This window comes from Bison bison, unplaced genomic scaffold (assembly GCF_000754665.1).
Source record: "Bison bison bison isolate TAMUID 2011002044 unplaced genomic scaffold, Bison_UMD1.0 scf7180017864289, whole genome shotgun sequence".
NCBI classification, from domain to species: domain Eukaryota; kingdom Metazoa; phylum Chordata; class Mammalia; order Artiodactyla; family Bovidae; genus Bison; species Bison bison.
In genome coordinates this window covers 5,371,964-5,399,015 of record NW_011494861.1, presented here as the reverse complement: position 1 = coordinate 5,399,015, position 27,052 = coordinate 5,371,964, and the positions used below count along the sequence as shown (strand labels likewise).

The following is a 27,052-nucleotide window of genomic DNA, read 5'->3' as shown; positions in this document are numbered from 1 at the left end:
GGAGGGCTGGACTATTGTCTGGTGTGGGAAAACCCACACACATCTGGTGTCAGGAGTGAAGACTTGAGAGTAGGGGAAAATAGTGTGGTTTTCCTAAACAACCTGGAATTGCCCTAATCTCTGGGCATACAATATTGCTGAAGCTGAAGCTCCAATAATCTGGCCACCTGATGTGAAGAGCCAACTGATTAGAAAGGACCCTGATGCTAGGAAAGATGGAAGGCAAAAGGAAAAGGGGGTGGCAGAGGATGAGATGGTTAGGTAGCATCATTGACTCAGTGAGCATAAATTTGAGCAAACTCCAGTAGATAGTAGAGAACAGAGTTGCCTGGTGTGCTGCAGTCCGTGGAGTCGAAGAGAGCTGGACATGACTTAGTGACTAAAAAACAATAACTGGGCATACAGTAGTGACCAAGTCAGACAATGTGTTCAGACTCATAGAATTTATAAGAAAATGGCCAGTAACAATTACAGTTTGATAAATACTTTGATGGGTAAACTCCAGGAGATAGTGAAAGACAGGGAAGCCTGGAGTGCTGCAGTTCATGGTGTCACAAAGAGTCGGACACAACTTAGCAACTGAACAACAACAGCAGTGATGGGCCAAGTCGGGGGTCATGCAAAAATTCCCAAGGAGAGTTTCTGTCCTGGGTTTTTGGTTGGGAAAGGCAAAAAGAAGCAATGATTCATCCAGACCAGGGAAGGTCTCCCTCCTACTGTCTGATTTCTTTTAGACTGACTTCTTTGAGGTGGTGAATGAACTCCTTTAAGACATATATTTAAGAGAAAATAATACGATGCCTTATTTATTTAAATTTTTGATATATTTTTACTAACCACACAGATCTACTGAAAAGTTGCAAATACAGTAGAAAAAAACTTTGTTCCTGAGCTATTTAAGAGTAAGTTGCCAACCTGATGACCCATCAAAACCAAATACGTCAGCTGGTACTTCTACAAACAAGGACATGCTCCTCCATAACTGCCATCAACCATCAGCACCAGGAAATTAGCTGCGACTCATCACCATCACCATACTCTCAGACACCACTTGAGTTTGTCAGTTGTTCCAAGAATGGCCTTTATGGTGGAAGGATCCAGTTCACGGTCACGTACTGATTGTGTCATATACCCTTCCTCACTGTTTCCTTGACCTTTGTGACCTTGTTATTTTTGAAGAGAATGGGACAGTTGTTTTGTAGACTCTTCCTGCACTTTCATTTGTCTGATGTTTCCTCATTCATCTATGTGAGTGTGCTCAGTCGTGTCCGACTCTTTGCATCCCCAAGGACTGTAATCCGCCAGGCTCTTCTGTCCACAGGATTTTTCCAGGCACGAACACTGAAGTGGGTTGTCACTCCCTTCTTTGGGGAATCTTCATGACCCAGGGATTGAACCCATATCTCTTAACGTCTCTTACATTAGCAGGCAGATTCTTTACCACTGCACTACCCAGGAAACCTGATATTTCCTCATGGTTAGATTTAAATTGTGCATCTTTAGCAGACACAGCTCAGAGGTGAGGTTGTGTTCTTTATGGCATCATCACGCGTGGTGCAGGATTGTGAATTGTTCTATCATTAGATAAAATGGCATTTGCTAGGCTTCTTCACCAGGAAACCACTCTTTTGCTCTCTGTGATTAATATGTATTTTTAAAAATTATGTTTATTTATTTATTTGGCTGTGCCAGACCCTACTTTGAAGCTGCAGCATGAAAACTCCCAGTTGCAGCATGTGAATCCAGTTCTCTGACCAGGGATGGAACCAGAGATGGAACCAGGGATGGAAGCCAGGCCCCCGCACCCCCTTGCTGGGAGCTTGGAGTCCCAGCCACTGGACCACCAGGGAAGTCTCAATATATATTTTGAGGGAGGAACTGAAAACATCCCATTTCTTATCAAGTTCTTAATTCAGTATGGATTCATGATTTTCTGTTTTATTCAATGGGTTATGTATGTACTCAGTCTCTCAGTTGTGTCTGACTCTCTGTGGCCCCGTGGACTGTAGCCCATCAGGCTCCTCTGTCCATGGGGTTTTCCAGGCAAGAATACTGGAGTGGGTTGCCCAGGGATCAAACCTGAGTCTCTTGCATCTCCTGCATTGGCAGGTAGATTCTTTATCCCCCAGTGACACCTGGGAAGCCCTCAATGGGTTGTAATCTGTTACAATTCTTTTTATGTTCAAATTGTGTTATATTTGAGCCCCTTCAAGCTGACTTCTGTGTCTTTGTGACATTTCCCTGTCATCCTTTGAGCATTTCCATATTTTTTTCTGACACAGATAGATGTTCTAGGTTCGACTTCTACATACCCTGTCCTAGCCCTAGAACCAGCTGCTTCTCCAAAGAGCTTTTAGTGGAGAATGGTACTTAGAAACCACGATCTGGGCACTAGGTGTGCTCATGGCTATGGAGCTATTGCTGCACCAAGAACCTCTCGGTAGACAGAGCTAGAAAATACACGAATGTGTCAACACACACACATTCATTTCCATGTGTATTTTTATTGACACCTTTGAGTTCACACCAACACCTTCAATTTCAATCCAATATCACAGGGCTCTTTCTCATCTTCTCTATTTCCATATTTGCAATTCCTTTCTCTTACAGTGAGAAACCTAGATCCCATTTTTCTAAGTATACTTACTTATTTGATCCATGCCCTGTATAGAATCAGTCTCCACCCCTCCTCCCCCATGTGGACTTCCTCCCTCTATCGGCTCTGACACCCCATCTGGACCTAGAATATGCATAGAATCCTGAGCTCTGAGTCCCCTCTCTGGGCCACCTCTCCTCACACACACCTCCTTTGCTCTATTGACCTTCATGAATTACAGACTTAATTATTTAGAAAGGGACAAGATGCTAAGAGAAGGAAAAAGGGAGAAAAAAAAAAAAAGGAAAGGAAAGGGGAGACACGTAAGGGAGGTCAGGAAGGGCCACTTGCAAGCTTTTAGCTTCCATTTCCTTGGTTGCACCTTTAAAGTTCTGTGTTGTCTATCATCACCTCAGAATTCATGTTTACTTTGCACAAGTGCTCCTGGTTCAGCAGCCTCTCCATTCCTCTCTCTACTTCCCTATCTGTATCCAAGAATCCATCCATCCTGGTCTCAGCTGCTCGTGGAATTAGCTCCAGAGTGTACAGTTCTGGACTATCTGGTTTGTCAGCGTCTTTGAAGAACCAGTTGTCTGAAAAGAATGAAGGATCTTAGCTTCCCTCCAGCAGAGCACGTAGAAGGTGAGCACGTAGAAGGTAAGCACAGGACATCTGATATCTCAGGTGTAATTCCATGCAATTATGAGATCATATCTCTGAAAGGGAAAAGGCAGTTAAATATATCCTTTAAGGTTTTGTTCACTTGTTAAAATGCGAGTTAGCACCATTGTTTGTTATTCAGATAATTTTGTCATTTAAATAGGTTTTCGATACCTCAGTATTGCTCAGTTCAACTTTCCTAAAGCTAATTAAGAATGTCAGAAAAATACAACTCAGTTAATACTAAGAATTTGAAAGTCTAAAGGTACTCCTTAAATTTAAATGTAACATTTCAAGAAGATTCAGTCTTCTTTAATTAATCTAGATTTAATGTCTGCTTCCATTAAAATTAATTAATAAACAAAACAAAACAAAAATCCTCAGAACAACTCGAGCTATAACATACTTCAGTTGAAAATTTAATTTTACGTTGCATCTGCCTTGAGAAGTGGTACATCTTAGGGATTTTTAAAATAGAAGTAAGACCAGGACAACTATAGAAAGTTCTAATATAAATGTCTAATCTAATATAAGTGATCCTCATGCATGGATTATATGAGCACCTCAGAGCTCAAACACCTCAAAGATAAAAACTATCTTATTTAGGGTGACTCAGTCCAGTGACATATGCTTTTGTCAATGTCACAGGAAAATGACAATGCTGGAATTTTAGTATTTATTTCAAGTAATATGAAATGCTATTTTTTAATGACGTCAGAATTCTATTTAAAGATTTTCAAATTCATTAGATGGTATAACTGGAGATGAAAACTGAACCTCCATAAGCATTCCATCTCTTGGAGTCTGGTTTGTCCAAGCTTTGCACCTCCTTCACATCTATACCCCTCCCCAGGAGCTGTTGGAGCCCTGTGAGCTCACAGATCACAGACCCTAACCACTGTCCCTGAGTTAAGGGAATTTGTCTTAGGATGGTGGCAAGAGGACTTGGTGGGGAGGTGCAGGTGGTAAGTGGTGATAAGGATTGGGAGAGCTTGGAGTAAAGATGTCCAGATTGGGTGGATATCAGGAGGGATTCAGAGGAGAAGGGTTGAAGAGCCAAAAGGCTAAGCTAATTGCCAAAAAAGTCTAAAATGCAATGATGTTACATTCACAAACATAATTCAGTACCTAAAAATACTATAATATCAAAAAGGAGTGAGGAGGCTTCAGGGGAGTAATGGTACTGCTCATTATTTTGATTAGAATGATGGTTTCATGGATGTATGAACACACAAAGCTTTTCTAACTGCACACATTTACAAAAATTTTTATTTTGGCTGTTCGGGGTCTTAGTTGCAGCCTGTGGGATCTTGGCTCTTCAGTCTTTGTTGAGGCATGTGAGATCTTTAGTTGAGGCATGTGGGATCTAGTTCCCTGATCAGGGATGGAACCTGGGCCCCCTGCACTGGGAGCGTGGAGTCTTAGCTACTGAATCATCAGGTAAATTCCTAATTGTACACTTCCTAATGTGCACTTTATCTTTTGTCTGTTTTACTTTATGCCTTAAAATGTGTGTGCTAAGTCATTTCAGTCATGTCCAACTCTTTGTGACCCTATAGACTATAGCCCACCAGTCTCCTCTGTCCATGGGATTCTCCAGACAAGAATACTGAAGTGGGTTGTCATTTCCTCCTCCAGGGGATCTTCCCAACCCAGGGATTGAACCTGAGTCTCTTATATCTCCTGAATTGGCAGGTGGGTTCTTTACCAGCACCACCTGGGAAGCCCTTATGTCTTAACAAAACTCTTTAAAAAAATATGGTACACAGTAATGGTAGAAACCTGTACAACCATTGCTGAGTGAGTGAGTGCTGTGTCAAAGTCTGAGCAGGTCACCCTGATATTGGGCTTTCTGTTTGGACCTGGGAAGGGTCTGGGCCAGTGATTTATTATAGAAATGAATTCTTTTGCCAAGTCACGGTAGCCTCACGATCTTAACTGCCTTCAGTGAGTTTTTTTCATGGGGGCTGGGAATTAAGCAGAGGGCTCTGATTTGTGTTTTAATTTTAATTAGTCCTTGCATGCAGGTGTCGGGGAAGAAAAAAATGTTTCCTCCACCCTCTTAGGTTCTGTGCTGAGGGACTTAGAATTAAATGAAAAAAGATAGTTTAAGGGGGGCAGAATATGCAAGTTTAAAACACATTTACATAAATGAGAGTTCACATTAACAAAGTAGAACTCAAAGAATCAGTAGATTTGGGGATATCATAAAAGATTTTTAACCAAGGAAGGAGAGTTTGGGCTTCAAGAGATGATAAATCCTGGGGAAGAAAGTAGAAAATATATGGGGGAACTAATGGAAGATAAAAGTTCTTATAGTCAGGGCTGTTGTATGTTTGTTGAAATACTGATTTATTTATTTGGCTGTTACCAGGTCTTTCTAGGTGGCGCAGCTGGTAAAGAATCCTCCTGCCAATTCAGGAGGCACAAGAGATTCTGGTTCGATCCCTGGGTTGGGAAGATCCCCTGGAGGAGGAAATGGCAACCTATTCCAGTATTCTTGCCTGGAAAATCCCATGGACAAAGGAGCCTTTCGGGCTACAGTCCATGGGCTTGCGAAGATTCAGATATGACTGAGCCCAGCATGCGTGAGCACACACACACACACACACACCCCAGGTCTTGGTTTCAGCATGCGGGGTTCCCTGAACGGGTATCAGACTCGTGCCTCCTGCACTGGGAGCACAGTCTCAGACACTGGACTGCTGGGGTAGTCCCGGCAGGTCTGACACCACCTCGGCTTGCTGTCACTCTTCATCTCTGTCATGAGTTCTCTCCTCTTCTGGTACAGGGGTGGGGTGGGACCGTGGGATTTGGGGAGTGCGAGTGGGGACAGAGGACACTTTCACACTTGCAAATGTGTGCCCTGATCTTAGGCAGTTAAGGGGAGAGCAGAGAGCTTCTCCTGCATTTGCTGATTCTCAATTGCTTTCAACTCAAAATAATTCTTATGCCAAAGAGGAAGATTTTGGGGTGGTGAATTCTTATCTCCTTCCCAGGGAAGACCACCAGGAACTGAACCTTTTAGAAGACTTTGTGCTTCAGCTCCCCACCCATGTTACTGTTACTTGATTGTGGGACAGAGAGTTACAGGAGCCTCATGCAAACCTCGAGGATAGAGCAGGTGCCTCCTCTGGGGTTAGCATTTTGCATCTTGACTATCTCCTTGTCTGTGTCTCTGAGTTTGCATCCTACTCCCTCCGTCTTGCCTGGGGCACCCTGTTTTGTCTGACTTTCCAACTTCCTCCCTCCTTGCTCTCACATCCTGAGCTAGGGCTCCAGGAATGGCTTTTATCACTTTAAAAACATTGTGCAGTATTTTGCCTTTTGATGTTGTTTCTGTCAGATGCACATTGTGTCTGAGTTCACTGACTTGATGCACTCTACCAACACTGAGAATTTAGTTTTCCAAGAAAAAAAATCTATTTTATTTTGTTTAATATTGTCCATATAACATCTTTGTACTTAAATAATATCCCCTTCCCCCCTTTTTTAAAGAAGGAGCTTGGCTCAAAAACCTCAAAAGCTGTGGCCACCAACTGAGATCCTAAAATGACCTAGAAGTGGAGCTGGGTCAGCGTGAAACAAAATAAACCCCTTTCCAAGAAGTTCAGCCTTGGAGAAGAGCGTTCGTGAACAAAACCGCAGGCCCTTTGCCATTCTCCGCCTTTCTGCTTTGGTTGGCTGCAGTCCTGTCATCTTCCCTCCTAACCAAAACAATGCCTCTGAGACGATGCAGATTTTTACATTTTTTCCTTAAAAAAAAGTTCTATATCTCAAATATTTAAGAATTCAGTATAGAATGTACCTTTGAAAAAGTACATACTGATGTCTGAAACACAGTCCTCCAACCACCATTAAAAAAGATTCAATATCTGACACACATCTCAGAGTTCCAAGGTCACAGATTTCTTAAACTTTGTAAGAACAGCCAGACCAGCTCACACATGCTAAAATGTATTCTAAATGGTTTAAAAGGAATAGGAAGACTTAAGTGGTTTTCTTTGCTTTTCTGGGATGTGAATGTGTTCATCAGATTCCTGCCCCTCTTAGTTTTTTTCTCTTTCTTTTTAATTGAAGAATTGGCCAGCTCTCACCCCACCCTGCCCACCACCCCATTTTATACTTTTGTAGTCCAGGAAGGGGGGTCTTTGGGCCATTTCCTTAACTCCCCCTTCCACCCAAAATTTTATCATGAGCACTTTCAAGTAAACCAGATACACACAGTGAATAAAGCAAGGCCCAGTCAGTTCAGTTCAGTTGCTCAGTCATGTCTGACTCTGCGACCCCAAGGACTGCAGCATGCTAGCCTTCCCTGTCCATCACCAACTCCCCAAGCTTGCTCAAATTCATGTCCATTGAAAAGGTGATGACACCCAACCATCTCATCCTCTGTCGTCCCTTTCTCCTCCTTCAATCTGTCCCAGCATCAGGGTCTTTTCCAATGATTCAGCTCTTTGCATCAGGTGGCCAAAGTATTGGATCTTCAGCACCAGTCCTTTCAGTGAATATTCAGGCCCCCCATCCAGTTTATTAATCAACACTGTTTCTCAATGCTGTTTCATCATCCTGCACACAGGACATAATTTTACCCATTAACACTTCAGTATGTGCCTGGGACAGAAGAAGACTTTTTCTGTGGTTTTTGTTCAGTCACTAAGTCATGTCCAATTCTTTGTGACCCCCATGGACTATAGCATGCCAGGCTTCCCTGTCTCTTGGAGTTTGCTTAAATTCATGTCCGTTGAGTCAGTAATGCTATCTAACCATCTTATCCTCTGCTGTCCCCTTCTCCTTTTGTCTTCAATCTTTCCCAGCATCAGGATATTTTCCAGTGAGTTGGCTCTTCGCATCAGGTGGCCAAAGTATTGGAGTTTCAGCTTCAGCATCAGTCCTTCCAATGAATATTCAGGGTTGATTTCCTTTAGGATTGACTGGTTAATCCCTTGCTGTCGAAGGGACTCTCAAGAGTCTTCTCCAGCATCACAATTCAAAAGCATCAGTCCTTCTGTGCTCAGTCTTTCTGAGGGCAACAACTATCAACCTAACACAATTAACAAAATACCTGTAAAATAGTAAAAAGCAAGAGAGTTCCAGAAAAACATCTACTTCTGCTTTATTGACTATGCCAAAGCCTTTGACTGGAAACTCTGGAACAAACTCTGGAAAATTCTTAATGACATGGGAATACCAGACCACTTGACCTACCTCTTGAGAAATCTGTATGCAGGTCAGGAAGCAACAGTTAGAACTGGACATGGAACAACAGACTGGTTCCAAATCGGGAAAGGAGTATGTCAAGGCTGTACATTGTCACCCTGCTTATTTAACTTATATGCAGAGTACATCATGAGAAACGCTGGGCTGGATGAAGCACAAGCTGAAATCAAGATTGATAGGAGAAATATCAATAACCTCAGATATGCAGATGACACCACCCTTATGGCAGAAAGCTAAGAAGAGCTAAAGAGCCTGTTGATGAAAGTGAAAGAGGAGAGTGAAAAACCTGGTTTAAAGCTCAACATTCAGAAAACTAAGATCATGGCATCTGGTCCCATCACTTGATGGCAAACAGATGGGGAGACAGAGCAAACAGTGACAGATTTAATTTTGGGGGGGCTCCAAAATCACTGGGGATGGTGATTGCAGCCATGAAATTGAAAGACACTTGCTCCTTGGAAGAAAAGCTATGACAAACCTAGACAGCATATTAAAAAGCAGAGATATTACTTTGCCAACAAAGGTCCGTCTAATCAAAGCTATGGTTTTTCCAGTAGTTATGTATGGATGTGAAAGTTGGACTATAAACAAAGAGGAGCGCCGAAGAATTGATGCTTTTGAACTGTGGTGTTGGAGAAGACTCTTGAGAGTCCCTTGGACTGCAAGGAGACCAAACCAGTCCATCTTAAAGGAAATCAGTCCTGAATATTCTTTGGAGGGACTGATGCTGAAGCTGAAAATCCAATACTTTGGCCACTGATGTGAAGAACTGATTCCTTGGAAAGACCCTGATGCTGGGAAAGCTTGAAGGCAGGAGGAGAAGGGGACGACAGAGGATGAGGTGGCTGGATGGCATCACCAACTCAATGGACATGAGCTTGAGTAAACTCTAGGAGTTGGCGATGGACAGGGAGGCCTGGAGTGCTGCAGTCCATTGGGTCACAAAGAGTCAGACATGACTGAGCAACTGAATTGAACTGTAAAATAGTAACAGCTTGGGTCAGAGTGAACCACAGCCAAGCATCTGGGGATGGGATCAGGACCACCGTAGGCCTGCAGAGTTGGTGGACTGGGAGAAGTGTTGGGTGGGGACAGAGGAAGACAAGCTGGAATCCACTGATTCCTCTGTGCCCCTGTCCTGCATGGCATCATCGCAACCTTGGAGAGCCTCTGTCTCCCAAGTCTGGTGAGAATTCCTCTCTTGGCCTCTACTAACCCAGAACTACTTCAATAAAGGGATCTACAGAAATATAGCTCCAGCTTGGCCAGGATGACACAGTACAAAGTGCTGCAATCATCTGATACCCAACTGAGTTCAAATTTCCCCCAGGGCCTCAATAATGGGATTTTACAGTTAATTTGTTCAAAATTGGATCCAAACAATATCCATGTATTTCATTTGACTGTTAGATCTCTTATGCTTCTTTCAAGCTGAAATAACCCCCTCCTCCTTTTTTTCCATGATGTTTGTTTGTTGGAGAACCTGGGTTGTCTGTCCTGTAGAAAGTCCCCACATTTTATGGAGGTTTCTTTAAAAAGTTAAAATAGAGCTTGTGATCCTGCAATCCCACTCCTGGGCATGCATCTGGAGAAAAAGCATGATCCAAAAGGATACACACACCCTACTGTGCATTGCAGCACTGTTTACAATGGCCCAGACATGGAAGCAACCTAAACGTCCATTGACAGAGGAATGGATAAAGAAGATGTGGTACAGATATACAATGGAATATTACTTAGCCATTAAAAAGAATGAAATAATGCCATTTCCAACAACATGAATGGAACTAGAGAGTGTTCCAACTGAGTGAAATAAGTCAGAGAAGGAGAAATATCCTATGACGTTCTTTATTTGTGGAATCTAAAAATAAATGATACAAATGAACTTACTTACAACACAGAAAGAGATTCACAGACTTAGAGAAGCAAAGTATGGCTGCTGGGGGGAGGGAATAGTTAGGGACTTTGGGAAGGTCATGTACACACTACTATATTCAAAATGGATAACCAACAAAAACCTACTGTATAGCACATGGAACTCTGCTCAGTGTTATGTGCCAGTGGGAGTGGGAGAGGGTTTTGGGGGAGAATGGATACATGTGTATGTATGGCTGAGTCCCTCTGCTGTCCACTTGAAACTATCACAGCATTATTAATCAGCTATACCCCAACACAGAATGTTTTTGGTGTTAAAAAAAAAGACTTCCACATAAAAAAAAAAGAATGATATTACAGTAAAACAATGGCCAATCTAAGTAAAGTCCCTGATGCCAGGAAAGATTGAAGGTAGGAGGAGAAGGGAGCGACAGAGGATGAGATGGTTGGATGGCATCACCGACTTGGTGGATATGAGTTTGAGCAAGCTCTGGGAGTTGGTGATAAACAGGGAAGCCTGGTGTGCTGCAGTCCATGGGGTTGCAAAGAGTCGACGTGACTGACTGAACTGAACTGAACTGAATATAATTAATTAATGAAAAATATACTGAAGCTTCAAAGATAAAATTAAATAAATAAAATGGATAACCAACAAGGATCTATTGTATAGTACGTGGAACTCTGCTCAGTATTACATGGCAGCATGGATGGGAGGAGGGTTCGGGGGAGAATGGATACATGTATATGTATATATGTGTGGCTGTTCACCTGAAACTACCACAACATTGTTAATCAGTTCTACCCCCAATACAAAATAAACAGTTAGAAGTTCTGGGGAAAAAAGAAAGTCCCCATATTTGGAATCTGGCTGATCCCATCCTCCTGTGATCATGGTAGTGAGGTCTAGAAGTTTGAGAGGGTTCTGGCTTTTGTTCTTGTTCTGTTTAGGGAAAATGCCCTGAGGTTCCTTATGTTTTTGACTCCCTCTGAGATCCAGAGCTGTCCCACATCCCAGACTGATAGGGTTGGGAAAGCCAGGAAGCAGTCATTGGACTACACTGCCCTAAGTCAACTTCCTTTGAGTCATCACTGATCATAAATGGTCTCCTCTAGGGAACTGGGTAAATTCTACAGATATAATTCTTTCAACCACCCCTGGCCTCACACCATGGGCTCATCTGTTCCCATCTTGGCAATAGCTAGTTCACTGGTTCTTCTTTCAACTGGATGAATATTGCAAGAATGGTGATGCCAATTTCAGTTTTGACACCATCTTGGTATGTTGGTTGGATTAGCATCTAGTGGGAAGAGCCCACACATATATCTTCTCTATAAGATTAGGTTAAAGTCCATATTTTTTGAACAAAGGCTCATAGGAAGTGGGGCAGCCTTTCCTTCCCAAGCGTGGAAGCAGATGTACCCTAAGACCCCACATATGAATGAGCTCCACTTTGAGAGTGCTTTTGTAGGTCCAACAAATTAGCCTAGATACTCAACTAACACAATTAGCTATATAATTGTTGCCTGAAGCATGCCAGGCTTCCCCACCCTTCACTACCTCCTGGAATTTGCTCAAACCCATGTCCGTTGAGTCAGTGATGCCATCCAGCCATCTTGTCCTCTGTCATCCCCTTTTCCTCTTTGTCTTCAATCTTTCCCAGCATCAGGGTCTTTTCCAGTGAGTCCATTCTTTACATTAGATGGCCAAAGTATTGGAGCTTCAGCTTCAGCATCAGTCCCTCCAATGAATATTCATGACTGATTGCCTTTGGGATGGACTGGCTTGATTTCCTTGCTGTCCAAGGGACTCTCAAGAGTCTTCTCCAACACCACAATTTGAAAGCATCAATTCTTCAGCGTTCAGCCTTCTTTATGGTCCAACTCTCATAGCCATACATGACTACTGGAAAAATCATAGCTTTGTATGGACCTTTGTTGGCAAAGCGATGTCTTTGCTTTTTAACATGGGGTCTAGGTTTGTCATAGCTTTCCTTCCAAGGAGCAAGCAGCAGCTGTATAGTACTATACTGTAATAGGTTTATAATACTTTTCACACAAATAATACATAAAAAGCACAAAAAATATAGGAAACATTTTTAATCTTACAGTACAGTACCTTGCAAATTACAATAGTATAGTCCAACAGCCGGCACACAGGGGCTGCCATCAAGTGAAGAGGCAAGAAGAGTTACTGACTGGGGAGGGATAGGAGGTGGGAGATGGCAGAGCTGAAGGATCATTAGCAGTAAGAGATGGAGGACAAGCTGCAATGTCAGTCACACCTGACACTGTGGAATGCATGTTGATATCTTAGGAAGTTCAAAACTTGAAGGTTTGTATGTAGGGGACATACTGTATTCTGAGATACAACTCAGAGTAGCTTTCCAGGAACCAAAGTGGACGCCTCCATGGACTCAAAGTGAAAGTTGCTGAATCTTGTCTGGCTCTTTGAAACCCCATGGAATGTACAGTCCATGGACTTCTCCAGGCCAAAATACTGGAGTGGGTAGCCTTTCCCTTCTCCAGGGGATCTTACCAACCCAGGGATCGAACCCAGGTCTCCTGCCTTGGAGGTGGATTCTTTACCAGCTGAGTCACCAAGGAAGCCCAAGAATACTGGAGTGGGTAGCTTATCCCTTCTCCAGAGGATCTTCCCAACCCAGGAATCCAACCGGGGTCTCCTGCACTGCAGGCGGATTCTTTACCAACTGTGTAATCAGGGAAACCCATGGACACAAAGGGGCCCATCAATACAGTCCATGTTTTTTTTCTATGTCCTTGAACTTTTTATACCCTGGGCTCATTATCCTCGCTGAAGAAGAGCTTGCTCCAGCAATCACGGTGGTGTTCAAGAAAGTGCTTATCAACATTGGATTCTCTTGTTTCTTGAACCAAACTCAGTTTCAGGTCATATCCTCACTGGGTAAGAGAAATTGAAGTTGGTGCCTGCGTTTCCGTGAGCTCTAGCTCCGGTTCCAGATGCCCAACGTTCTGGATACTTTGTTTCCCAGAATTGACCCCAGGACTCTGGATGAATGCTCCTTAAAATGAATGTTTCATGCAGAGTTTGGTGTGAGGCCCATAATCCCATTCTAAGAAGATTGTATTAATCCTTTGAAGATTTTCATGGAAAAGAAAATAAAATACTTTAGTAAAAACAACTGTGGCTATGTGAGGATTCACCTCTGGGACAGACTTCCAGGAGGTTTGAGCACATCTCATTGGTACCTAACAGGTCCACATTTTTTCTGACAGAGAGTATATATCAATGCGTGCTCAGTCAATCAGTCGTGTCTGACTTTTTTCGACCCTATGGACTGTAGTCCACCAGGTTCCTCTGTCCATGGGATTTTTCAGGCAACAGTACTGGAGTGGGTTGCCATTTCCTACTCCAATATATATCAATATTTGAGCTAAAGCTAATTTCTGCCCAGAATTCTGACTGGAACAGACAGGGATGGGCTCCTGTGGTTTACACTGGGGTCACTGGTAGAGTTGGCTCAGCTGGTAAAGAACCCACCTGCCAATGCAGGAGACATAAGAGACATGGATTTGATCCCCAGGTCGGGAAGATCCCCTGGTGGGGGAGGGGGGGGCATGGCAACCCACTCCTGTATTCTTGCCTGAAGAATCCCATGGAGAGGAGCCTGGCAGGCTACAGTCCATGGGGTCACAAAGAGTCAGACACGACTGAGCACGCGGACAGCAGCAGCACTGGTTAGAATTGAATTTAAGCAAAAGGGAATGCATTAGAAGGGCCACACTGGCTCTTAGAAGGGATGTGTGGTGTGGGCCCTGGGTTTGGAATGGAAATGATGCAGTTCCGGTTCTGGTTCTGGGAGACCTGGAAGCATGTCCTTTCAAGCCCTCAGTGGGAGGCCTGAGCCAGGGTTTTCAGTCCCATCAGGTTGCCCTGAAGGGGAAGAAGCAATTCCATAAAAGGAAGTTGGTTGGCCATCAGAATGGCAGGATGATTACAGGGCGACTGAAACCTGACCCAGTCCACTTGCCCGTACCGTAGAACAAGAGAACCACGACCAGCTTCCTTTTAGGAAAAAATTTAGTTTCTGGGCTGAAGGGAAAAATGAAAAAAAAAAAAAAAAGTCTAAAACCTTGAACCTAAAGGAATGCATTTGCGAAAATCTAGCTCCATAAACAATGCCATGAAAGGCCAGAAGGAAGGCTGTCAGATTGGGGTGTTTGTGTTGAATTTCTCAATTTACCACATTCCAAGAGCAGAATTTGTACTCATTGGTGGGGAATGTTTCCGAGGACACCCGGGGTCAAGGAAATGTGGTCGTTTGCATGTTGAAACCCAGAACTGTATGTTTCTACAGCTGCTGTCTTACCAGCTCTCTGGGGGCGCAGGCTTAGTTCATCTTGGCCGAGGGACAGCATGGCTGAATGTCTTCTCTGGTCACAGAAATTACAGGACATCTGAGCAGAGTTAGACAGAGGAGCAGTCAGTGGACTGGAAAGATGGGCCCTGAGCTCAAGAATCTGAGATATCAGCAAGAGATTTGGGAGGAAGTGAAGTTTGTCGTGGTAGACCCAAAGGTTTACAGCCTTAAAGACAGCAGTGACATGCTTCCATTTCTATTTTTTAAAGTAGAACAATGACTAAACTTAATCTTTGGTTGGTTTTCTCTGAGCCTTGAGTTGTATCAACACCTTGGGCCCTCAGTCTGGTACACAGAAATCATTTTCATTTTTAAATTTCTTTTTTTAGAACAGATTTTATTCTACTTTATTTTTTGGCTGTGCCACATGGCATGCAGGGTCTTAGTTCCCGAGCAAGGAGAGAACACGTGCCCTCACAGGGGAAGCTCCTAGCCACTGGACCATCAAGGACGTCCCCATTTTTAAATTTCTAACCATAATGCCTCTTGGATTAAAGAAAGCTTAAGAAACACTGATGATGAGAAATAAAGGCTAAATGGCAAGATGTGCGTGTATGTGCATGTGTGCGCTCAGCTGGGGCTGACTCTTTGCGACGCCATGGACTGTAGCCTGCCAGCCTCTTCTGTCCATGCAATTTTCCAGGCAAGAATGCAGGAGTGGGTAGCCATGCCCTTCTCCAGAGGATCTTCCCGACTCAGGGAGTGAACCTACCTCTCTTGTGTCCCCTGCACTGGCAGGTGGATCCTTCACCGCTGCACCACCAGAATGATAACATTTCCACAAATTGGCTATAATATGGTTTCCCAGCTTTCTTAGTTGTTTTCATCAGATCCAAATTAAAATTTTCCAAAATTAAAAGCTAAAAGTATCAAATTGCCAACATCCGCTGGATCATGGAAAAAGCAAGAGAGTTCCAGAAAAACATCTATTTCTGCTTTCTTGACTATGCCAAAGCCTTTGACTGTGTGGATCACAATAAACTGTGGAAAATTCTGAAAGAGATGGGAATACCAGAACACCTGATCTGCCTCTTGAGAAATTTGTATGCAGGTCAGGAAGCAACAGTTAGAACTGGACATGGAACAACAGACTGGTTCCAAATAGGAAAAGGAGTTCGTCAAGGCTGTATATTGTCACCCTGTTTATTTAACTTCTATGCAGAGTACATCATGAGAAACGCTGGACTGGAAGAAACACAAGCTGGAATCAAGATTGCCGGGAGAAATATCAATAACCTCAGATATGCAGATGACACCACCCTTATGGCAGAAAGTAAAGAGGAACTCAAAAGCCTCTTGATGAAAGTGAAAGAGGGGAGTGAAAAACCTGGTTTAAAGCTCAACATTCAGAAAACGAAGATTATGGCATCTGGTCCCATCACTTCATGGCAAATAGATGGGGAAACAGGGGAAACAGTGTCAGACTTTATTTTGGGGGCTCCAAAATCACTGCAGATGGTGACTGCAGCCATGAAATTAACAGACGCTTACTACTTGGATGGAAAGTTATGACCAACCTAGATAGCATATTCAAAAGCAGAGACGTTACTTTGCCAACAAAGGTTCGTCTAGTCAAGGCTATGGTTTTTCCTGTGGTCATGTATGGATGTGAGAGTTGGACTGTGAAGAAGGCTGAGAGCCAAAGAATTGATGCTTTTGAACTGTGGTGTTGGAGAAGACTCTTGAGAGTCCCTTGGACTGCAAGGAGATCCAACCAGTCCATTCTGAAGGAGATCAGCCCTGGGATTTCTTTGGAAGGAATAATGCTGAAGCTGAAACTTTGGCCACCTCATGGGAAGAGTTGACTCATTGGAAAAAACTCTGATGCTGGGAGGGATTGGGGGCAGGAGGAGAAGGGGACGACAGAGGATGAGATGGCTGGATGGCATCACTGACTTGATGGACGTGAGTCTCAGTGAACTCCGGGAGTTGGTGATGGACAGGGAGGCCTGGTGTGCTGCGATTCATGGGGTCACAAAGAGTCGGACACGACTGAGCGACTGATCTGATCTGATAGGACAATGATGTCCAATCTTGCTTGTCATTTTTTAGGAATAAAGATTATGCACACCCAGGTTGTGTTTTTGCTGAGGGTGCTTTCAACTGGTAGTCTGGAACCTTCCCATTTGTCATTTAGAAGGAAAAATAGTGTGATTTATCTATAAATAAAAACCTCAGTTATTAAAACCTAGTTTTAAAAATGCAAAAATTTCCAAATAATCTATAAAATCAGTTCTTTTTTTGATGCCATCAATACATACTTAACTTTGAATCTACATTTGTCACAAAATACATTGCTTTAAAACTTGCTGATAAATTATACTTTTCCTAAAGGAATTCATTTAGAGTAAATTAAGCATGAGGCTCCAGGTTCAATCCCTGGGACTCTCAGTTGGAACTTAACTTCTTGTGTGGCATTCCGTGGTGGCTCAGACCATAAAGAATCTGCCTTCTAATGCAGGAGACCCGGATTCGATCCCTGGGTTGGGAAGATCCCCTGGAGAAGAGAATGGCAACCCACTCCAGTATTCTTGCCTGGGAAATTCCTTGGACAGAGGAGTCTGGTGGGCTACAGTCCATGAGGTCCCAAAGAGTAGGACATGACTAACACTGAAGAGTATGTCTTTCCTTAAATGTGATAAAGTTTAAATAAACATTTTTAATATAGGTTGAGATTCGGTGATTGTGTTTGAAATTTACCATTAATCCCCCCACTACCATCCCAGCAACCTAAATAAAAAATAATCTGCAAATGCTAGCATCTTGCTGTGCAAATCCTGCCTGGCAGCTTTGCTGTGTCTCTTCATCTCACTGTCTGCCAGAATGCTGCCCCTCAGGCCCTTCACATGGAAGATCTGAGACTGCCACTCAAACCAGCTCTGGCTGATGGAGGCACAAAGGCACAGGAGGTCCTGTTGTTCAGTCGCTAAGTCGTGTCTGACTCTTTGCAAGCCCATGGACTGCAGCATGCGAGCCTCCCCTGTCCTCCACTAATCCCCAGAGTTGGCTCAAACTCATGTCCAGAGGTGGTCCTGAGGGAGCTCAAAAAAATGGGCAGTCTGAGTCACCTGTTCTCAGAATAACTCCAGGACCTGGGTGGAGCTATAATCTGAGCTGAGCTATAATCAGCCTCTTCAGAAGTGCAAGTTCCTATTTTCTCAAAGCTTTTGAGATGAGTTGCCAGGTGGCCTTCTAGAACAAATTTGGAAACCTTGTGCATTGGTCCATGTGCCTCTTTCTTCCATAGCTGCTCCACGCTGGGCTCCCTGATGGCCCCCTTGTCTGTGGTCTCAGCTCTACCCCAGGTTCCACGTTCAGGTCCATCAGAACCTTGACCTGTCAGTAGCATCTGGTGTGGAAAGTCACTCAGGTGTGATTAGGCAACTTCACGTGACTCATGAATCCTGGGACCAGGCATCCCTAGGAGTCATTGCTCTTGGCCCTTGCATGTGGCAGACACTGGTACTTGCCTGTTTAATAACCATTATCTCCTTTTCTCCAATTGCTGTTGTTATTCAGTCCCTCAGTAGTGTCTGACTCTTTGAGACCCTATGGACTGCAGCATGCCAGGTTTCCCTGTCCTTTACTATCTCTTGGAGTTTGCTCAAATTCATGTCCATTGAGTCAGTGATGCTATCTAACCTTATCTAATCCTCTGTATTCCCCTTCTCCTTTTGCCTTCACCTTTCCCCGCACCAGTCTTTGTCAAAGAACTCAGTGTTGACCATTCTAGGGTTGTTCCCCATTTGAAGCAAACTGGAAAGGTGAAAAAGTGGGTGCCTCATGAGCTGACCACAAATTTTTTTTAAAATGTCATTTTGAAGTGTCTTCTTCTCTTATTCTACACAACAATGAACCATTTCTCAATTGGATTGTGATATGCAATGAAAAGTGGATTTTATATGAAAACCAGTGACGACCAGCTCAGTGGTTGGACAGAGAAGAAACTCCAAAGCACTTCCCAAAGCCAAACTTGCACCAGAAAAAGGTCATGGTCACTGTTTGGTGGTCTGCTGTCTGTCTGATCCATTACAGCTTTCTAAATCCCAGCGAGACCATTACACCTGAGAAGTATGCTCAGCAAATCAGTGTTGCTTTTGTTGTTGTTCAGTTACTCAGTCATGTCCGACTGTTTGTGACCCCACGGACTGCAGCACACCAGGCTTCCTTGTCCTTCAGCACCTTCTGGAGCTTGCTCAAATTCATGTCCATCCAGTCCATGAGGCCATCCAATCATCTCATACTCAGTTGTCCCCTTCTCCTCCTGCCTTCAATCTTTCCCAGCATCAGGGTCTTTTCCAATGAGTTGGCTCTTGGCATCAGGTGGCTAAAGTATTGGGGTCTTCAGCTTCAGCATCAGTTCTTACAATGAATATTCAGGGTTAATTTCCTTTAGAATTGACTGGTTTGATCTCCTTGCAGTCCAAGGGACTCTCAAGAGTCTTCTCCAGCACCACAGTTCAAAAGCATCAATTCTTTGGCACTCAGCCTTCTTTATGGTCCAAGTCTCACATCTGTTCATGACTACTGGAAAAACCACAGCTTTGCCTAGATGGACCTTTGTCAGCAAAGTGATGTCTCTTCATTCTAATTCACAAATCAATTAGATGTACCGAAAACTGTAATGCTTGCAGGCAGTAACGGTCAACAGAAAGGGCTCAATTCTCCATGAGAACACCTGACTGCACATTGCACAATCACCACTTTAAAAGTTAAACAATTTAGACTACGAAGTTTTGCCTCATCTTCCATATTCACCTTACTTCTCACTAACTGACTACCACTTCTTCAAACATCTCAACAACTTTTTGCAAGGAAAACCCTTCACAACCAGCAGTATGCAGAAAATGCTTTCCAACAGTTCGTTGAATCCCAAAGCATGGATCTTTACACTACAGGAATAAGCAAACTTATTTCTCCTTGGCAAAAATGTGTTGATAATAATGGTTCCTATTTTGATTAATAAAGATGTGTTTCAACCTAGATTTAATGATTTAAAATTCACTGCCTGAAACCACAATTATCTTTGCAATCTAAATACTTTGTTTTTGTGATACACTGCCGCCTTATCCTCTTCTTCTTTGTTTTCATCTTCCTCCTTGGAACGTGGCCATGAAACTGGAGCTGGAGCAGCCACCTTGAACCATGAGGTCAGAATCCACAAAGCCGAAAGTGACATGCTAAGGATGGTAGAACATAAAGATAGAAGGAGTCTGGAGTGGCATGTTGTGGAAGGTAGGTCTGCTCTAACCTTTGTAGGGCCTGGGCGAAAGTACAAACAAAGCCTATATATTTTGCCCAGTTTTTAGAATTATCAATCAAGTGCACAAACTGTTACACAAAATATGTTCTATTCTCTTACCTTGACAGTATACTTCATAATGAACTTTAAAAAATATGCATAAAGATACAGCTTTTATATGACTTAAAAGTCAGCAAATTATCCAAGAAACCAAATATTTCGGTGCTCTTTTCAGTTTTCCACTGCAAATTAGTTCATCATGAATTATGACTCAGGATGTACTGGGCCTTGGGATCAGCATTCTGAGCATTAGATATCATTGTAGAGGGGTGTGGACATAATGATGTTGGATGATGCATGCTGAAGGAATCACTCAAGGAACACCAGAACAAAATCTGGCAGTTTTGTTATTGTTGTTTTTTTTTTTTAATAAAGTAGATTTTATTTTGGGCCTATTTCATGATATGTTAGGCAAGAATACTGGAGTGGGTTGCCATTTCCTTCTCCAGGGTATCTTCCTGACCCAGGGATCAAACCTGGGTCTCTCGCATTGCAGGCAGATTTTTTACCATCTAAGCCACCAGGGAATACCCATGATATGATTTACGTTCTTTTAAAAAAAAATTACCAACCCCTTTTATTCTTGTTAGTTTGGAAGATTTTTTTGGCTTGATCCTAAAGGGTTGCATTTTTTCTCTCTTTGTACATCTTGTGCAGGCTCTGGAAATGGAGCAAAGCTAAATAATTATGAAAACAGTTTCATAAGATAAAGTTTAAAGAAGTTCTTTATAAAGACACATGATGGATGACAGCTTTCCCTTTCCTAAATGGCAGTTGCACAGGTCAAGCAGAAGGCAAACTTAATAGGTAGCTATTATGTCAAACCACAAAGAACTTTGAATTCCGTGGTGGCAGATCCTCTGACCTCAACGCCAACAGGCAGAGACTTAAATCTTCTTGCGGTTTCAGATTCAGAAATGTAGTATTTCCATCAACCTCCTCCAATGAGTTATCAAAGGAAAATGCTTCCAGAATCATCAGTGTGAAGGCAGCTATGCTTCAGAACAGCGGTTAAATGTTTACAAGGGTTCAGCTGATTTCCAAAAGCATTAATGAGCAGCGAGCAGACATTAGGGCTTTCAGGAGGCAGTTCATATTGATATCCCAGAGTCTGGAAAGCTCCCCCAAGCCTGGGAGATCAGCTTGGCCATGATCCACAGTTTTAATTCTGGAAATTCCAGTTTATTTCTACTTCTGGTCTAGACTAGACACTGGCTACAGTCCCAGACACTCACTTTTTCTATCACTGCTCATTCAGGAAGACAGAACCCACATGTGAGAGGAGGAACTGAATTGTGTCCCCCTGAATCCGTGAGTTGAATTTCTGACCCTCAATAAGACAGGGCCTTTAAGGAAGTCAGGTTAAATGAGGTCACAAGGGTGGGGCCCTAATCCAAACAGAACTGGTGTCTTTATAAGAAAAGGAAGAGATACCCTAACTCTCTCCCCATCTTGTGAGCACACAGCCAGAAGGTGGCCATCTGCAAGACAGGAAGGGTGCTCTCACCAGAGCCTGACCATGCTGGACCTTGACCTTGGGCCTTCAGCCTCCAGAACTGTGAGAAAATAATTTCTATTGCTGTCTGCCGTGTTGTGTCATGGCAGCTGGAGCAGACTGCTACAGTGTGATTTGCCCCCAGTTCATTTCTAAGTTAAATGTGGTGCATGAGTGCATGCCAAGGTGCCTCAGGTGTGTCCAACTCTTTGCGACCCCATGGACTGTAGCCCACCAGGCTCCTCTGTCCATGGGACTCTACAGGCAAGAATACTAAAGTAGATTGCCATGCCCTCCTCCAGGGGATCTTCCTGACTCAGGGATGGAACCTAGTCTCTTATGTCTCCTGCATCGGTAAGCGGGTTCATTACCACTAGCACCATCTAGCATGATCCCCTAAATTCTTCCTTCCCAGGATATTGTATAGGAATTTAGCTGCACAACTTGCTTAAAAATATAGACTATTTTATGTTTGCACTTTGCTTTTTCTGATCCCCTGGCAATTGTTATTTGAATGTGAAAGCAGAATGAAACTTTTAATTTATTTATTTAGGTCATGCAGAAGGATATGTCCTGTGCAAGGCTGCCACCCAGTTGAGACTTCCCCCTGGACTTGGAGGAAAAAGGATTGGGTGAATTATAATGGTAACACCTCTGATAAATGCCTTTTAACTCATCATATGTGATCAAATCGGTACCTCATGTTTACTCTTAGAGGCATATGGCACACATAAAAGTATGTCTATTTCAGAGATGTTAAAAGTGAGGCTTAGGCCAAAATTGTGCAGCTGCTGGTGAGTGCCCAAAACTAGACTCCCTGCTCACGTAGGGGAAGATGAATGATTCTGTTGTGTGGTGCTGATTAAAGGGGTTATTGGGGGAAGTCGCCATATATCATATCATTTAAAGGGGCTTCGTGAGGAGAGAGTCTGGCTGTACTCCCCTCTCCACTACACCGAGGCCTGCAGTCTGGGTACCACCTACCTCCACCACTTGTGACCTAAAAGCCATCCACTCTTGGCAGCAGATGCTCAGATCCTTTATCTGTTACTCCCTTTCAAAACAAGAAATATTTTCAAAGACATAGACCCATTTGTTATCTCTCTGAGTCATTTCTAAAAAGTGTAAGAAAACTCTTGGTAAAAGAAGTCATTCAATTGGGCTGTGCCCCATGGTTTGTTTTTGAGATAGCAGAAAGTATCTTTTATTCCCCCCTCCATCCACTCCACTGGTGGAAATCTCTCTTAAAATAAGAAGAACACAAAACCGAAACACAAACTCAGTCCTAGTTGAAACAAGAGAGAAACATGCAACTGAGCTGTTACTGGTGATAGAGGGGGAGAGGGGCAGGATTGGTGATACAGGGGAGGAGAGCAGGTGGAGGCAAGGAGCCCAAAGCCTGTGGAGTAGAGAGGAGGCCAGGTGAGGAGGGGGCTGGAGACAGGAGCCCTTAAAAAACACCTGCTCACTTCTTTTTAGACTGCACCCTGTGGCATGTGAGATCTGAGTTCCCTGACCTGGGATCAAACTTGTGCCCCCTGTAGTGGAAGTGTGGAGTCTCAACCACTGAATCGCCAAGGTAATCCTTTTTTTCTTCCAACTTGCTCACTTCTGTTTAGGCCAGAGGTTCTTGCCCTGGCTACATCCAATCACCCAAGGGACTTTAAAAATTCTGATGCTCAGGCCTAGCCACATCCTCCCGCTTCGCCCCTCAACTCACACCTTCTCTCCAGGATTATGACTTGCATGGCTGGGGACACTGGGGAGAAGGAACTGGACTTCATCGTGCTCCCCTCCCTCTCTGCTCCTCAGTCTCTGCCAGCCTGCGGAGAGCAGGTGTCCCATTGGTCTCGCCCATCTGGGGAGGCTGCCGCTTTCCGGCACAGCTGGGTGGGTGCACTTAATTCTAGGGTGTAGAGGGAGGATGTGCCCTTGGCTGGCTGACAGGGAGCCACCTCCTCCAAACAGGCCTGGCAGTAAGAAAGCTGCTGTTCTGACCTCCATCTCTCTTACTCCAGCACCTACCTTTCAGCTGGCTCTGTATACTTTCTCAGGAAGCTGCTGGAAGATGTGGTCCACGAAGGGGAGGGAGGAACCTGAAGAGCCAAGAACGAGGAAGAGGAAGTCCCAGGAAGGCGGGCTTAGAGGAGCAAAGGGAATTTCCAGGGTGGTGGTGAGGGGAAGTCCAAGGACAAATTTATGGCACCTGCCGGCTGAGGGGAACGAAGTTTAGCCACAATCAGTGAGCCTGGGTTCCAGGAAGGAGCCTCTTGGAGACAAAAATGGAACCAACTGATTATCAGCTGGGAAGAAGGAAAGTTAAGGGATGAGGGGAAAAAGTACAGATATGAATAAAACAAAGGAAATCCAAAATATAAGGCAACTATTTTTAAAAAGGGAAAGGGACTTGCCTTGCAGTCTAGTGATTAAGACTGCACTTCCAATGCAGGGGGTGCAGGTTTGATCCCTAATCAGGCAACAGTGATCCTGCATGCTGTGTGGCCAAAAAAAAGAAGAAAGGAAGAAAATAAGGAAACTATTAATTTTGAGACAAACAAGAAGTTGCAAAAGAAAGAAACTATAATCATAGTTTATTATTTGACTCAGCAGTGAACAATGTTTCACATGGTCTTAATAGTATAGATTTTAAAGACTGATTTAACCAAAAGTTAATGCTGTAACTATAATTGGGTGTCAAAGCACTAAATTCTCAGCTACCATAACGGGAAGACAGTAGATGGTATCTAAGTTGGATTAGTCAAGACAGAGTTGTAAATCAACTGTGAAAGAATGAAAGTGTTAGTCGTTCAGTCGTGTCTAACTCTTTGGGACGACATGGACTGTAGCCTGCCAGACTCCTCACTCCATGGAATTCTCTAGGCAAGAATACTGGAGTTGGTAGTCATTTCCTTCTTTCTGACCCAGTGATTGAATCTGCATCTTTTATGTCTGCTGCATTGGCAGGTGAGTTCTTTACCATTAGGGCCACCTGGAAGCCTATAGAAGTGTGTGTGTGTGTGTGCGCTTGGGTGTGTGTGTGTGTTAGTTGCTCAGTTGTGTCTGATTCTGTGGCTCTAGGGACTGTAGCCTGCCAGGCGCCTGGGTCTATGGAATTTTCCAGGCATGAATACTGGAATGGGTTGCCATTTCCTCCTTCAGGGGATTTTCCCAAACCAGGGATCGAACCTGCATCTCTTAAGTCTTCTGCATTGGCAGATATGTTCTTTACCACTAGCGCCAACTGGGAAGCATTGTAACAACACGCTAAATCGCTTCAGTTCAGTTCAGTTCAGTTCAGTTCAGTCGCTCAGTCATGTCCGACTCTTTGCCACCACATGAATCGCAGCACGCCAGGCCTCCCTGTGAAACTCCCGGAGTTCACTCAGACTCACGTCCATCGAGTCAGTGATGCCATCCAGCCATCTCATCCTCTGTCGTCCCCTTCTCCTCCTGCCCCCAATCCCTCCCAGCATCAGAGTCTTTTCCAATGAGTCAGCTCTTCGCATGAGGTGGCCAAAGTGTTAGTCGTTCAGTCATGTCCAATTCTTTGAGACCCCATGGGCTGTAGCCCACCGGGCTCCTCTGTCCATGGGATTCTCCAGGCAAGAATACTGGAGTGGGTTGCCATTTCCTCCTCCAAGGGATCGTCTGGACCCAGGGATTAAACCTGAGTCTCCCATATTGTGGGCAGATTCTTTACCAACTGAGCCACCAGGGAAACCCTTGTAAACCTGTACTTAAAAGTAGGGAAATAACTACCAGAAGAATCTGCTAAGAATTAGAAGTATCCACACAACAGGCTGCCCGTGATGCAGGAGTTTCAGTTTTAGTTTGGTTGCTCAGTTGTGTCCGACTCTTTGCGACCCCATGAACCACAGCACGCCAGGCCTCCCTGTCCATTACCAACTCCCAGAGTCCACCCAAACCCATGTCCATTGAGTCGGTGATGCAGGAGACCCAGGTTCAATTCCTGGGTCAGGAAGGTCCCCTGGAGGAGTGCATGGCAACCCTCTCCAGTATTCTTGCCTGGAGAATCCCATGGACAGAGGAGCCTGGTGGGCTACAGTCCATATGGTAACAAAGAGTCAGACAAGACTGAGTGACTAACACTTTGACTTTTTACAAAAAAACAATTAGTTGTAGACATGATATCAAAAACAGTCCTCTTCTGGGGAGGAGAGTACAAATGCAGGGTTTCGAAAATGCATTGAAATCAAGAGATTAGCAACTGAAAACAACCACATATCTATTAAAGACCATTATCCAAAACGTCATGGCAACTGCAAACCAAGAATCTAAAATAGATATACACACACACAAGACAAAGACATCCAAACATAACACTAAGGAGAAGAGAACAAAATTGCAATAGGAGAGAACAAAAGAAAAAAGGTCTAAGTGGGGGGAAAGACCTACAGGAGTTGGAAGTATCCAATGAAATTAAATGGGGCAAGTGACCACTCTTTTGCTTTGGTTTTGTAATGAGCCTTTTAATGCTGTTTGACAAGACAAGCCCACACACACCCAAACCAGACACCCATGTTTCATCTTAATAAAAATATAAAAACAGTTTGGGTTTATATTCAGTTCTGACCTCCTGCCCAGATCTCAGAGAAGGCAAGTGTAACCCAATATACACCCCAAGAAGAACTTCTACTGTCTTTTTAATCTCTGGCTTATAACCAAGCTGTGCATACTCTACCTGCATAATTCCAATGTATTGTTAGGAATAAAAACAATTAGCTATGTATTAAGAATTCTGGAGTGTCTTGAATAGCGGAAAGTGCAATTCTGTCTGCTTATTTCTGAGGAGTTATTTTTTAAAAAATTTTATTTTATTGTAGTTGATTTACAATGTTGTTAATTTCTGCTGTGCAACAAAGTGACTCAGTTATACATATATATGTGTTCCTTTTCATATTCTTTTCCGTTTATAATCTATCACAGGACATTGGATATAGTTGCCTATGCTATACAGTCGGACCTTGTTTATCCATTCTCTATATAATAGTTTGCATCTGCTAATCCTAAAGTCTCACTCCATCCCTCCCCAACTCCCTTCCACCCTTGGCAACCACAAGTCTGTTCTCAACATCTGGGAGTCTTGATGAACAGCAGTTTGGATTTGATTCCAGCTAGGAAGCAGGAAAATTTGGTGTCTGTAATTTTTGTGCATGTTGAGGTAAACCCCTGATGAGTTCTCTACCTGACACAGCAATGCTTGGTTCACGTCGTACTTAGAAAGTGTGTGGGATGCTCTAGACTCCCAGGGCTGGAGGTAAGAGAGTCATCCCACAAGTTGGTTCTGTTAGCCAGATCTGTGGTAAACCTGATTCTACTTGGCAAGGTTTTAAAAAGTGAACTTTGTAGTGTGAACTGTTATGCATATTTCAATACAAACTTGTATTCCTATTTACTTCCAAAGAGGCTTAGAGGCAGCTTACAATAAAGTAATAGTAATGAAAATCAGTAAAAATCAGTTTCTTTCTTCTTCTTACTAATCA

At 43.5% G+C, this 27,052-nt stretch overlaps 1 long non-coding RNA gene across 2 annotated transcripts in view; it reads right to left on the bottom strand.

Annotated features, from left to right (window-relative positions):
- Positions 1-2,496: 2,496 nt before the first annotated feature.
- Positions 2,497-27,052, bottom strand: part of LOC104995879 — a 41,241-nt gene continuing 16,685 nt past the window's right edge. Inside the window, exons 1-3 of one of the 2 annotated variants that reach the window (XR_826114.1) lie at positions 23,574-23,637; positions 14,701-14,788; positions 2,497-3,312 (exon numbers count right to left, since the gene is read on the bottom strand). This is a non-coding gene — a long non-coding RNA (uncharacterized LOC104995879). Of the gene's footprint in view, positions 3,313-14,700; positions 14,789-23,573; positions 23,638-27,052 lie in introns of those variants that run through there. The other variant, XR_826113.1, reaches the window with a different exon arrangement.